Source organism: Falco peregrinus, chromosome 4 (genome assembly GCF_023634155.1).
Source record: "Falco peregrinus isolate bFalPer1 chromosome 4, bFalPer1.pri, whole genome shotgun sequence".
Lineage (NCBI taxonomy): Eukaryota > Metazoa > Chordata > Aves > Falconiformes > Falconidae > Falco > Falco peregrinus.
In genome coordinates, this window is record NC_073724.1 from 28106742 (window position 1) to 28122095 (window position 15354).

Here is a 15354-nt window from a genome sequence, read left to right on the forward strand (position 1 = left end):
ATGTAGAACCCAAATTTGGGTATCACAAAGGTACCATTAAGTAAGAGGCTTTGGAAAAAACTGTGTTTATCTTCCAGTTGACTGATTTTTACTGGAACAGCCTGATTTGGTCAGATAAGAACTACAGTACTGCAGACTATTCTGTAGTTGAAAAAGGTCTTCCTAACTATAGAAAATGCATTTAAGATAGTGTCTCTTTGGACCATTCTCTGCTTATTCTAAAATAAGGTCCAACAGTCCACTTTCCCTGATTAACAGCACCTGGTAATCCTAATCCCATCACATATGTCTCCCTGATCTGCAACATGAATATCTTGATGATCAACTACTATGGAAGACATTGTTCAAGCACAGTGACCTTCAGCCTGCATTATTTAAAAGCCCTCTTCAGTGATTGAAAGGCAACTCTTTTCTCTCTTTTCATCACGACACACTGCAAAACAAGAGACTACAGCATGACTAATGAATCCCTGAATTCCCATCTGCCAACACAAGTCAGTCAGTGTTTCACCCGCTCGCCCCCAACCACTTAGCGCTCCAAGGTGTCTGTTGAGCACTGCACCTCACCCACCTTAAAATGGGATCACCGAGAGCTGCAGCACACGCCATACAACCGAGTCTTCCTGGCAGGGCATCAGACACCTCTTGCTTGCATATGCTGTTAGACAACAGTGTATTTTTGATAGCTTTCTCTTCTTTTGTTCCACTGTCAAGTTTAATTGGTTGTAAATCACAGAAGACCACAAAAAGAGATCATTTTCATTTCCATGTCCAGTATCAAGGTCTACCTTCATGACTACTGGAACATGAGACAGGCACAGATCACATGCAGTATGTAATTTAATGATTTGCTTGCAAATTTTCTGTTCTTATTAGAAGTGTCTTTACACTAAAACCCACAATGCCAAGAAAAAAAATATTAAAATACTGCTTTCTGGAGCATTTCCTGCCAAATTTAAATGTCAGGATGAAAAACTGAGCAATTAATTTAGACATGCTTAAAACAATGTACCTTCAAGGTCCAAACTATTGGAAGTGGAGGAGGCAGTGGAAGTGAGGGAGCTGAGTCTCCTCTGCCTATTTCAGTTGTCACTCAATGACCTGGTTTGGTTGCTTCACCCTGTGAAATGCAACCGACCTGCTGAGGGTACCTTGCCCACCCTGCTGCTCTGCTGTGTGAGGGTATTCTTAATCTGCTGAGAAGCAACCACATGCTGTAAGCTGTCACCAGCAGCAAAGTATTACTGCATTAGCACCTACAAGGCTCAATTAGGGAGAAGGGTCCTGCTGTGCTAGGCATGTCACAAATGAAGAAAGCAGACTGCTGTAATCCTAGACTGAATTCTCTGCTATATAGATAAATTGCAGGAGCTGAACAGAAGAAACAGATGGGAGGGAATATCCCTCAATTAAAAGGATACAGCAATAGTGAAATCAGGGCACATTTTATCAAAACCTGAGACTTCAATCAGATGTTTGATATTGTGGCCAGCCTGATACTAGGTGTATTGGCTAAGCATCACTTTTCCAGACAGGGAGCTCTTTCCACGTGCACACAGTAGCAAGCACTATGAGGAACCATAAAGTGTATGCAAAAAAATGCACGGTGAAAGTGCAAGTTGAGTGAGAATTCATATCCAGACCAAGCACATTTCAGAATGCCTTGTACCACTATATATCATTACAAAATCCCACTAGCGTATGCACAGGATACTGCAATTACAAAAGGAGTTGGGTTTTTCCCCTCATCACTTCTTGTTCACAAGAACACAAAGGTCAACTGCGGCTTAAATAAGTAGCGACTGCTCAATGTTGTCACAGAAAAAGTCAATGGGAACACACTAGTCATACTGCCATGAAGATGCAAAGGACAGGGGAAAGACAATGGCAGTCATTCATTTTTTAAAATGACGTGTTGCAGCAAGACTCTGGGCAGCACTTCCCTTAGCAGCAGCAAATATGATCAAATACCACCCCCTCTTCTTTCACTTGATTTTCCAAACAGAACAAAGAACAAATGTTAAGTAGCATCACCCATCCTTTACTCCTCCAAAAACTCTTTCATGAGCACCTGGTTATACAGAATGATGCCCAGCCTCTCAATTTCTGATGCATCGTAACCAAAGCTGTCACAGAAAAAAACAAATATTATCCCTATGAAACTGGAAACAATTTATTTCCATGGCAGCAAGGACAGTGATGAGCAGCTCTGGCAAGTATCTTGAGAATTATTAGAAGCATGACATGGATCAGATGATTTACAAACAACATAAATAGTGCAGGAGGTAACGAGAGCAAGCAATAGCCTTTGAAGTGTGAGAATCATCACATCTAGACTTCTGTCTTTCCCTTTCATCCCTGTGCAGGGTCAGGAGAAAACTGTCAGCACAGATGGATAAACAGTGCTGGAGGAGATATGATGGCATCTCTGAATCATAATGCTGTAATCCCAAGGTGGGCTTGCAACAGCTGGCATCTGTGTGAGAACAGCAGTAATTTTAACAATTTTCAAAGTGAGGTGTAAGCTTTGTTTAATCTATGCTCTACAACACTGTCAACTGTTGGCACTGAAACACTCCAACACCCTCTGTACTACTCTGTGGAAGCTGCACATCTAAACCAACATCCACACAAAACTCCACTTCATCAGTGAAATTAGTGTTATCCATCCCCAGCTTTGAGTGGACTAACATGTAAATTCAAGGCAACACAAATGCACAAGGAGAACCCAAATCAGGTTCCCAATCATTCATCCTGAGAACAGGGTTTCACTCACTCCCTCCACCTGTTAGTCCATAAATGCCCTAAGTTATTAGAGGATCCCACCTTAACATTGTTGTGTCTGGGCTCTTTACAACCTTGAACTAGAATTTTGGTTCCAAAACTAACTTAATTAGATACATTCATTGTCAACCAACAACAGTTTCTGAAACTGGACATTTGCTAAAAAAAACCCCCAAATTCTGTAATTTAAGAGTATAAACAGTTGCACATCAGCTAGAAGTTTCTACACTGTGACAGAAGTCTAAACTCCCTGTAAAGTTCTTTTACGTGGATTCACTTCATTTTGTTTATTATTAATACTGAAGATTGCTAGCAGACACATTTTGAGAACAATATTGCTAACACCATTATGACAGTGCAACCTTGAAGGCACCTTGAAGACTGGGCAGTATTGCAGCAATGCCAGGGCTAATCCACTTAAGAAAATCAAGATGAAGTTCCTCACTTGACATTTCTGTGAACAAGGTGACAAAGTTTTAACAAACCCATCACTGAAGCTACTCTGTATAAAGACAACTCAGAAAGTTTTCACAGAGATTATATCCATATATCTTAACATAAATATGTAACTGAAACAAACAGGTATAACAATTGGGTAGCGAAAATTATTTTCTTCTATGTGGAGCAACAAAACATTCTGCTATCCCCTTCAGGTTGTTCAGCCCCACATTACACATCAAGAAACCTCCCCTCAGCTAATGAGAAGTGTGCCAGGGACAAGCTCTGAAAGAAGCTAGACCTGACATCTTCCCGTTTAGGTAATTATCTTTTGCAGCCATCAACTATTTTTGAAGTAATAGCATGGGAAGATAAGCACTATGAGGGTGCACCCATCCCCCAGGAAATAAACACATCCATATGTATACACACAGAAAAAACATCTATAGCATGATGTTTGTGGGAACATGAGAACAGGAATTTTGTGTTGCTTAAAAAATATAAGTAATGATGCCCAGCTGTGTCGGAGCAATAGCCATCTAGCCCAGTATTCTGACTCAGAGAATGACAAAAGCAGATGCTGATTAGAAAGATCATGCAATTCCAGACATTTTTTGCAGCTCTTTCCTCTTATAATCCCTGAGGATTTGGAATTGCTACATTAGAGAAGCTAGTGGATACTTGGAACCTACCACTGAAATTTCCCCTAAAATCCTGAATCCTCTCCTGCCTGTAAATTACAGCCTACCAAATTTAACCCTCATTGTGACAGATGCTGCAGAACTTGATCAACAGCAGCACATAGATTTAAATTACAAAAAAAGCCTCAAAACAAGACACAGGCAGGTATCTGCAACTCATTAATATCTGTAACTATTTTTCCTTTCACTGTGTATTTCAAAGAGTGAAAAAGTCCTCCTTTAAGTTAGTTCCATTCCTGTTTGTTCTTTTGGGAGCACTTAAAAGTTGAATTCTATCAAAAATTACTAAAGCCAAGCCAATGCGCACTGGGGAACCTGGCAGAAGAAAGTAGGCGCTGCTTTTATTTCCCTTCTAAATGGCATGATGGCCCTTTCCAGGAAAGAATATTTTTACATTTCATTACCCTCTTTTAATCCACCATTTTTGTAATTGTTCCCCCTGAGTTCACACTCCTGGACCACATCTCATTGCTTCCACAGCATTACAACCCTACAAGGGACCAAGAGGCCACCACCACAGTATTACACAAAGCCAAGCTCAGTTACCTGAGTTTACTGTAGCTCTGAAGCAGATGCTACCACCATGCTTAGCCTTGGTCAAGAGCCAGTAACAAACCCCAGGCCTTATTCTCTTGAACTCTTGCATAAAGTAAGATGGTTGATTTCTATGCAAAAAAAAGCCACATATTGAAGTTAAATTCCCACCCTTGAAGTCCGCAGAGAAGGGTGCCCCATACAGCAAGCAAACTGTTTAAAGGGTTATCCCTGCGCCAGTTTGGTTTACTGTCTAGCCAGGAAATGTTTCTGCCTCCCTCTGCTCAAAGGATGTCAGTGTTACTCAAGTTTAGCAAGAGCAGCCGTTATTCTGGCTGAAGACAACAGAACATCAGCCTTTGAGTATACTAATGACAGAAAAGCTTTGGGGCGAGAAGAAAAGCCCAGGGGAAGAACAAGTGTGTGAAGGATATCATTAACCTTTTGATCCATGGAAAAATATCTTCCTTCAGACTGGAGCCTAGTTAAAGGGCTGTGTAACATGCTGATACCTTTTTTAAACTCGATATGGAAGCATTGTGATATTATTACAGTGCCACCAGATTACAGTAAGTGGCATGTGACACTGGCTCCACAGAAACCTCTTCTGGTGGCAAATGTTAGCTGAGTTTTGATGTACCTGGCAAGCCCAAGGAAGCAGGGTCTTAAACATTTAAATCTCAAACAATTAAAACCAAGCTTATAAAGCACTGCCTGCATTAGCCTGACATAGCATACTTGCTCTAGATCAAGGGTACCCCCCCGCCTTCATAGCATGCTTGAACAGACTTGGGCTAAAAGCTAAGCACAGAAGCAGCCAGAAGGAGTTGGAAGGATGTCCAAGTGGAGACCAGTGATGAGTGGTGTTCCTCAGGGGTCAGCACTGGGACCAGGACTGTTTAACGTCTTTGTCAGCAACATGGACAGTGGAATTAAGTGCACCCTGAGCAAGTTTGCCGATGACACCAAGCTGTGTGGTGGTCAACACACTGTAGGGACAGGGTGCCATCCACAGAGACCTGGACACGCTTGAGAGGTGGGCCTCTGCAAACCTCATGAAGTTCAACAGGGCCAAGTGCAAGGTCCTGCACATGGGTCCACACAATCACAAGCACAAATACAGGCTGGGTAGAGAACGGCTTGAGATCAGCCCTGAGGAGAAGGACTTGGGCCTGTTGACTGACAAGAAGTTCAACCTGACCTGGGAATGTGTACTTGGAGTCCAGCAACTGTATCCTGGGCTGCATCACAAAAAACATGGCCAGCAGCTCAAGGGAGGTGATTCTGCCCCTCTACTCCACTCTTGGAAGAGCCCACCTGGAGTTCTGTGTTCAGCTCTAGGGCCCCCAACATAAGAAGGACACAGACCTGTTGGAATGAGTCCAGAGGATAGCCACAAAGGTGATCAAGAGGGCTGGAACAACTCTCCTATGAAGACAGGCTGAGAAAGTTGGGGTTGTTCAGCCTGAAGGAAAGAAGGCTCTGAGGAGACCTTCTAGCAGCCTTCCAGTACCTAAAGGGGGCCTGCAAGAAAGCTGGGAACAGACTTTTTACCAGGGCATGCAGTGATAGGACAAGGGGAAATGGCTTTAAGCTGTAAGAGGGTAGACTTCAATTAGGTATTAGGGAAAAGTTCTTTACTGTGAGAATGGTGAGACACTGGAGCAGGTTGCCCAGAGAAGTTGTGGGTGCCTCATCCCTGCAAGTGTTTAAGGCCAGGCTGGATGGGGCTTTGAGAAACTTGGTCTAAGGGAAGGTGTTGCTGCCCATGGCAGGGGTAGTGAAACTAGATGATCTTTAAGGTCCCTTCCAACTCAAACCATTCTGTGATTCTATAAGAATCAGGGAAAAGCTCCCTTGTTGCTGTTAGGCCAACAATGCCCTTGTGGTTGAACCAAGTTGTATTAAATCAAAGCACATCAATCAAGTGGCCAGTCCCTTCAGGCTCTCTCAACAGCCAGCATTGCCAGAGCATGCCTGATACCAGCTGCTGCCTCCAAAGGGCTCTTCTACAAGGTCCCTCCTGTCACCCCACACTGTTAGCTAAAGAAAGCCTCCTCAGCTACAAGGCTAAAGTTAGCTGGTAACATAGAAACGCATTCTCACTACCCACATCTCCAGATGTCAGATTAATTTAAGCATATTTAACCATATTCAAAATCTATGTGTGGCCAGGAAAACAAGTGTACTAATTTGTGCCTGTAGGAACTTCAACTGGCAAATCCAGAAGCAACACAGAAGTGATAAACAGGTTAGATATTGGAAATAATCATGCATTTATTCTTGGCCGTAATTTGTCAATATGGGGCTTTTAGCAAGCAAAAAGCATTTGCACAGAGACCTAGAAAATGAAGCACTGCCAAAAAGATCAGCTGCTAGAAGCAACACTGCCATCTCATGATTTTATTTCAAGTCTCATGATATTTGGTGCTTTTATCAGGGCTTCAGCTTCTCAACTGTTAAACCTCAGCTGCAAGCTGTTTAAAAAAAACCAAACAAAACAAAACCAAATTTTCTAGCCTCCATGTCTTCTGAGAAGAAGCCTAAGAACATAACCAATTTACAAACAGGCAAAACTGAAGAATCCAAAGTACACAGTTTAAAAACAAACACGTGCTTCTGGGTCATGACTTTCCAACAGCCCAACCTTCGGCATCAGGCTGCCATCCTCAGAAGTTAGGTAAGCGTATCTGGAAACTCAACACATGAGTTCACAGACTGATTTGAGAAGGTTTGACCCTCGGCTCTACCAGCTCCAGAGCTCAACTTTTGGGCACCAGAGGGGGAAAAAAAACTGTCAAAGGTAAGAGCCCACACCTTCCTTGCACCACAGCTGCCAGAAGTGACCAGTACATTCCAGAGCTCATCAACTTTTCTAGTTCCTAGCAAAAACTAAACATACCTGATGGACAAAGCACCCACAGATCCCCACTCCCCCACTGGCAATTTACTGACAAAAGGGCTTTACAAACAGGCTGTGGTTTTGCTGTTCACAAGCATGTGAGGAGTCATTTAAACCTGAAGAAATAAGGCCTTTTGCTGTTCAGAGCAATGCCTTGCTCTTCACCTGAAAAGGATGGAGGCACAACCTAGACACCAACTGCTCTCCATGATGTTTCTCACCCCTACTCCAGCTTCTCTCCAGCATGCAAACACTCCATGCTCTCCCTGGCACGCAGACCTGCTGACATGCTTTCTCTGGCCCAGCAGAAGCAGGGAAGAGCCCTGTACCCACAATTCAAAGCATCCCCTCAGCACTAAACACATGGTTTCTTACTAGCAGCTCAAGGCCTCTCTTGATTTTATCCATTTCATTTCATCCACAACAGCTGGAAGGCTTCTAAGTAGCTTTAACTACCTGTGGGGTTGAATTATTTTGGAAGGCCAGGGAAAGACAAAGCCAGACTGCAGATACTCCCAAACAGAAGGAAGCAAGCCTCACCAAGGAGCACATAGGGCAGAGCACCCCGAGTCCCCCCAGCTGCCTGACCCCAGACAGCCTGCAGTTACAACCCAGAGCCAAAGCTGGCAGGAGCTGCGCTGTGCTTTGAGGCTCAGGGTGAGTTTCTCCCAGGCCACATCTGCTCACAGAGGCAACAAAACCTTAACACTCAGCAAAGGAACACGTGCAGCTTTGAGAGCTGTACTCTTGGTGGTAGGTCTTGATTCAAAGAATCCCCACAACAGCAGATGCCCTAGAAGGACTCTAATTTTTTTTCCCTCCAAACTTCACTTACAAAGGAGAGATTCTTCTGGGCTATTGGTTTCCAAAGGATCAAACTTGAACAGCAGAGCCCATGATTTTTCCTTTGCAGAGGAGCACCAGTAGAGGCCACCACAAACCCAACTGAGCAGGTTTTCAGTTGCACAGGCAGGTGTGTTGGCTCACCCACACTGAGAGGAAAAGGGACTGGAGGTGGGATCAGGGCTTCAGCTACATCTTGACTAGTATTTGAACAAGGCATCAAAGTGAGCCTCATCACTGGCAGCCATCAGAAGCTTTTCGTGAATTATTCACAGTTTTTGTTTCTATTCCTCTCTTCTTCAGTTTGAAGCTCATTATTACACTCAGAAGAACACAAGTAAAAGAACCAGCATTTCCTGGGCATCATGCAAAGTACTGTGGCATTCAGCAAGGAGAAATCCCATCGAATTTTTACCAAGAGAAGATGGGGTTCAGTTGTCATCCCTATACCCTCTTGCAGTTCACAATAAAGCCTAATCTACTGATGTCAAATCCCACTGCAGCTAGGAAAAACTAATACAGGGCAGTTATTTTTCTTGTCAGTTTTGTCCCCAGTTAAGTCATCGCCTCAAACTCCTATATATGGACACCCCATCCTTATACCCACTCCCTTCTTAGGAACAGCTACCAGCCAGACTAAGTACACAGAAAACAGGCAAGGGGCCACATCTGTGCCACCAAACAAGGTTGCTTCATTTTAAGAGTTATAAATTGCCACTGGACTAAAAAATGCAGTGTGACCAGGCCAGTTCAAGCCAAGACTTGTTCCAGAGCTTATACACACCAACATAAACTCCAGTCTAAAATGCTAATTTTGCTGGTCACCAACTATACATTTTCTGTAGGTGAGGAGTTGTGGAAGGGAGATATACTCAATGCATTTATTTTTGGCTGATGTTCCTGAAGGAAGACAACTGGAGTTAAGGGCAGGGTGAAAAGAAACTATTAAAAAAAGTTAATGAACTAAATACCAACAAGGTGATGTGGTCTTTGGTAATACCGAAGTACTTAAGCCTGCAACTTCAAATACTGCAATCTTCCAGCTCTCCCTTTTCTACTTATATGCACTTCCATGCTGTGGCTTGAGGTGGGATGAGATGAGCAATATGCCTGTAAGTTTACGAAGACCATTTATTTTACCACGATATTTGAATACCAGTCCTTTTTTCTTACTGTTTTTCCATAACATTCCTCACAGAAAAAATCCCTTCCTAGCTGTATTTTTTATTTCTATTATGCTATTGACTATAGATCCCAAAATAAGATAAAGCTAGGTGCTCATTACTGCACATACGATCATTATTTACAAGACATGCCTCAGTTGTAGGTGTCAAGGTGAGAAGTCCCAGTAATAGTTCAGAGACTGTTTCCTGGGAGTCTCATTTTTTATAGTAGGACAGACCTTTCCTCAGCATCCATCAACCCACTGTAACCAACCAACACTGAGCGCAGGAGATCATTTCCTTCCCCGGCCAGAAGTTTTAGCACCTGGCAATTCCTGTGGTAGCACAGCCCTGAGACTGGTCATACGCAATACCTTGAAGTTGCTTCCTACTGTGAACCAGTAAATAGAAACTCCTAAAATTGTGTGCTTTCTGACTTGTGTTAGAAAGCATCATCCAGCAAACTCTTCTAAAATGTATGCAAGTTTTCTTTTAAAGGTGTGTGTAAAAAAATATAAATAAAGCCACAATGTATAAAACTTTAAATACCAACCATGCACCTTTACACAATCAGTGGGCAGATTCTGCAAAGACACTGCAAAGAAAACATTCTCGAGTGGACGCATGTATATGAGCTCATCAGGCTTGCAGGAACCTTAGAAATATCTTAAGCTCTTGCTTAATCCAAACGCTTTCATTAAAAAAAACATTTTTTATTTCCTGAACAGGAAGGCTTTCAGGCAATGCCATCTAGAACTTCTGTAATCAGAGTGCACAGTTCACCTCATTTATATACTTCTAAAAGAAACAATAAAACCACAAACCCTCAATCCTGGCTCTCCAGCGCTGTTCCTGGATCTTGGATGGGGGCATTTTACCAGAACCGGCAGGCCCTTTTGAACCAGAACAGCAGAAAGGCCTCTCTTTGCCCTTTGCACTCCATAAAGATGAGAACAGCAGCCTTCAAGCAAGGCCAGATTAAAATCCCCGACTCTGGCTCAAGCAGAGGGGTGTTTCATTGCAGATTCTGTGGTGACTGACCCAGGCATCAAGAGGTGCTCGAGTCTGGGCTTGGGTGGACATCAGAATGTCACAAAACCCAGCTATCACAAAGCAAGTCCACCTTTCCAGTTTACCCACAGGCAGTGCTTGGACCCAGCAGACAAGAACAAACCAGAAACTGCAGCTAACTACTGCTGACTGCTATTTCTAAGTCATTCTTCACTGTCTAGTTATGTGTTATTAAGCATTATGGGTCATTAATTGAGCATTACGGGTTAAAGCCACAAAAATCAAAGTCAGTGTGATAAACAGAATATACGCTTTTTCCCAACTGCTTAGGTTACATATTTGCTACTGAACACACCCATGAGTTCACAGACACCTTTATTTTTTTAGACTCAGATAGACCTCCATCTGTGATAGAACAATAGTCTATAAAGAAAAGAAGGAAGCATGACAAAAGATTTTGAACATCTGAAAGGTTTCCGCACAGGGGATGAGAGCGTATCATCCTCCCCATTCACCAGGGACAGACAGTACAGCTGGATTAAAATGACAATAAAAAGAAATTTACACTGGTTATTAGGAAACTGTGGGGAGGTGGTAGTTGAGGGAAGAGGAACAACAGAAAAAACAAAGACAAACCCCTGCCCCAGGTGTAAGGACCAGGATAGGTCACCTAGAGGTGCCCACAGCATCAGTCTCTGGAGGCTTTTCAGAACAGGCCAGACTAATGTGTGCTGGGAATTGCTCAGAGACTGTGAGGAGCTGTGGGAGAACCCACAGGATGATAGATATCAGTGTGCTTTCTTACAGTGTCACCATTACCAGATTTAATTCACTTTTTTTACTTTGTCTTCCAAGTTCTTTCACCAACAGCCATGTATACTGGATAGCTGACAGGAGATTACCACTTAGAGGAAATGAATTCACCAGAGGTGAATGGCAATCTAAGACTTTTTAAAAGGTCTAAAGAGAGGAGAAGATCTGACTTTCAATAATTCACCACAGTCCCTCTCATGACTTTGAATTACCCCCTTGACAACACCTCCTGCGTTTCAAAGCAATGCAAAGACCCATCTGAAGGGATCTGACAGGTTTTTAGCAACAGGGATGCTGCAATTTCCTTTTTGATCCAAGGAGTGAGAGGGAATAAAGTTTATTTTACTGATTTCAGCTACCCAGTTATCTTTTACTGCATGGTAGTGACAGAAAAGATTAATTCCTTCAGTATTTTGTTTTTCAGTCATAAAGTTCAGTATTTTGAAAGCATAATATTTATATCTCCAGATCAGTAAAAGAAGGTTGATCACGTTGGGTTTTTCATTGACTCAAGGACACTACAACAAAGCTATTTTCTTCCCTCTATTAAGGGAATATTTATTAATCCTTAAAAATAAAATTTTGTAGAAGTTGCTTTTCTTTGTTTAACTATGTAGTTAAATAAATGGTACCGTAATGCTCTGGATAATGCGTAACAGCTTTTATCCACAGATTCTTGGCATCTATGTCCTTAAAGCTGTCACAGAATGCAATAGAAAATTTAAAAATAATACCAGGAATTTCTGAAAATCTTTTATAGTTGATTAGTGACCAGATTTTTCCAGTATCTCCTAAGACTTATGCAATTCCTTCCACACATTGGTATTGGCTGCACTCCACAAATGTAACTATTCAACAGATGTATTTGCTCTGTTTGGCCATCAGCTTTTTAGAAGCAATTTTCTCATTCAGGAAAAGTCTGGTTATGAATCTACAATGCAATAACCTTAAGCCCGTAACAACAAAAAGTTTCAATTACAGTTTGCCTAAACCCCACCAGATACAGTTTAGACTCACTTTTACAATGAGTTAAAACCCAGTATCAATGGTTCAAAACATTCACTAGCTCTCTTCAGCGTCAGAAAACACTTAAATGAGTGCCTAAGGAAACACTTTGAAAATCTGGACTGCTTTTAATCCAGTAACATGGAATAATAATTTCAAACATCTTATGTGCGCCTACAAAACAGGTTACATTGCACACTTGCACTCATACACGGAAGCAGTTGTAGAGTTGGGCAATTCTATGGTGACACGCAGAAGATCCACAGAGGGCAGAGGACTGGGGTGCACCCACAGCTCCCTGGTTTCTCCCCTTACTAGCTAGCTACCAATGTGGCTTAAAGAGAGAACAGGAGCCCTGAGAACTAAGGCACTGACAGTTGTGATGTAAGGGAGTATGGTCCTGTTACCATAGGTCCTTGATACGCCAAGAATACACAAGTATGTATGTGACTGAGCGGGGCTAACGCGTTCTCAGCTCTCAGATTTCTTGACTGACAAACAGCACTGCAGTAGGCAACCCGTTTGTGTGTTGGGTTGGTTTTTTTGTTTGTTTGTTTTTAACTGAAACACAAGAGTCACTAATTTATTCAAAGGGGTGGAAAATGAAAATCCCTTAGCTTAAGCAATATTTTTTCAAGCTGGGGAAAATTCCTAAAACCAGCTGTACTGTCTATTCTAGATTCTTAAAATGGTGATCTGATCCTTGAACAAAGATAGAAACAGGTGAACCAATTAATTTGACTAGATTATGTATGGAGAAACTATTAAAATTAATGTATAGAGAAATTATTCAAGGTGAAAATGGAAAAGTGTCTTGTGTTGACTGATCCCACTTCCATCTTAATGTTGTCCGGTCTTTGCATTATGCAGTGATCACAGTCAACCATAAAATCTCATAAAATGGCCTGACTCATTAAATAATGCTTAAACAGGCACTCATACTAAATCTTCCATTAATGAAGGATTGAAAAGGTGTTGGCCATCAACAAAAACTAGTAACAGGCTGTAAGACTACAGGATAAGGGTGGAGGGGAGGGCAAATATGCATTAAATGAGAGATGAAACTTGACCTCACTGCAGAGTCTTCATGGCAAAAAGTTATGTCTGACACTACCTAGTCACATACAGCTGCTAAGAGTTATAGGAACACGTTCTGACTGATATTTAATATCTATTTCAAACTTGACTTGGGTCTTTTTAACCAAGAAAGTCGTGACAAATCACAGATGAATTCAGTTTCCCTTGTAAAGACTGCCAGTAGTTTGAAAGACCAATTGTCTGATGGGACTTTCTCAAGTAATTCAAGATAACAAGCATAGAAAGTCTTTTTCATGCCATGGATTTCTCTCCCACAGTTCTATATCTGTATTTCCCTGCACGAGGTGCAGAAGAAATGGAGGAAGAAACAGGACCATACACAACCCATAAAGGTGTGCTATGAACTGTGCAAATTAAATGAGTCATTTGGAAGGGACCTCTGGAGGTGAATGAGTCCAACCTCCTGCTTATAAAAGGGCTAGTTTCAAAGTCAGACCAGGTTGCCCAGGGCCTCGCCCAGCTGAGTTTTGAAAATCTCCAAGGGCAGAGTTTCCACAACCTCTCTGAGTGACTTCCAGCACTTAACCACTCTCACTGCGTTTTTTTTCTCCTTACGTTCAATAAAAAAATGTCTTAATGCAACAAGCGACAATTAGCCTCTCTCCTTTCGGTGTGCACATCTGAGAAGCATTTATCTCCACCTTCTCTACAACACCTCCATTATGATTTGAGGATCAGACATACCCCTCAGCCCCAGCCTTCTTCCTTCCCTCAGCCTCTTTTCTCGTATGCTCCAGTCCCCTAAACATTTCACTGGATCCCTGCTGGACTTCCCTCTCTGACCTCTCAATCCAAGATAAAGCAGTTACAAAGAAGTGGCAGCTCAAGGAGCAACAAACCATTATTAATCTGCTCTGAACACTTGAGCGGTTCTTATACTGACAGGACATGGAGAGAAGCACCAACAAATCCTTTTCTGAACAACCACTGACCATAACAAAGCACCCAGAAGTCATGCTCCTTTCCTGAAACAGTTAAGTTTGTCAACAACTTCAGTCTCACTGACCTCTCAGAAAGAGTCACCACCCTTGCCTTCTTCCATACAGGTCAACAAAAACAACAAAAAAATCTGCACAGTAAAAACAACGAAGATACATCAAGACAGCATTTGGATAAAAACCAAAATTGCTGGACAGTAAGAGTTTACTTATTTCAATTATGAGCTGAAGCAGACACACAATTCAACGGGAAATTTCATAAAATATTCCAGCAAATAAGATGCATTTCATGTTAAGACAGGAGAGAGGGATTACAATACTAGATAAATACTCAGACCGTGTAGAAAAGGGTTTTTATATTTGTATGTGTGTATGTATGTATGTGTGTCTGTGCTCATATGTGCATTAAGTACTTTCACTGGCTTACAGAAGGGAGGAGGGAATACCCAAAGTCTGCGTTCTGACTGATTTTAAACAAGTAGTAGTCTCCTGCAAACAAATACAATTTATAGTCCAAGTCCCAACTCACCTCCATAATGCCACCTGAGAAACAGCATTCTGATTCCCTCCCAATAAACAAAACATTACCTTCCACATTGGTGTAGCATTCTTTCTGCTCAAAACAAAAAAGACATTCCTCGGTAAGTGATTCTGTTCACCTCCCCATGAGGAGCCTGCAAAACGCATGAGGCTTCAAACTGACCTAAATCAAAAGGAAAGCATGTAGTAGTCATTTATGGGGGTTTTTTTAAAGGGTAAAATACTGTGGAACAATTTATGTGGAAAGTGCATTTTAATAATTTTAAGTTAGCAGTTTGCTAACTTAGCTAAATTAAGTTAGTAAAGACTGAAAGTAAGTGTATGATGCTAAAGATATCATAGTGAATGCACTCATGTTGTTCTGAGGAAGAGGGAAATTGCCTGCACAACAGAAATAACTTTTACACTAGTAGAAAGTCTGTCAAGGGATTACTGTGCAAGTGATACATGTCCAGAGAGGAATTCAAATATGTAGCTTCTTCCAAACACTGCCTAATCAGTTTTGCTCATGGGGGTACAAAGCAAGCACGTCTGGGTTTCCACTTCAACTGTCCATCTTCTCAATAGTACAACCAACAAACAAT

General features: G+C 41.9%; 1 protein-coding gene across 1 annotated transcript in view; it reads right to left on the reverse strand.

Moving 5' to 3' along the window:
* The window catches only part of GPM6B (glycoprotein M6B), a 111897-nt gene that overhangs the window by 68874 nt on the left and 27669 nt on the right, over positions 1-15354 (reverse strand). The gene's annotated exons all lie outside the window — the stretch shown is intronic.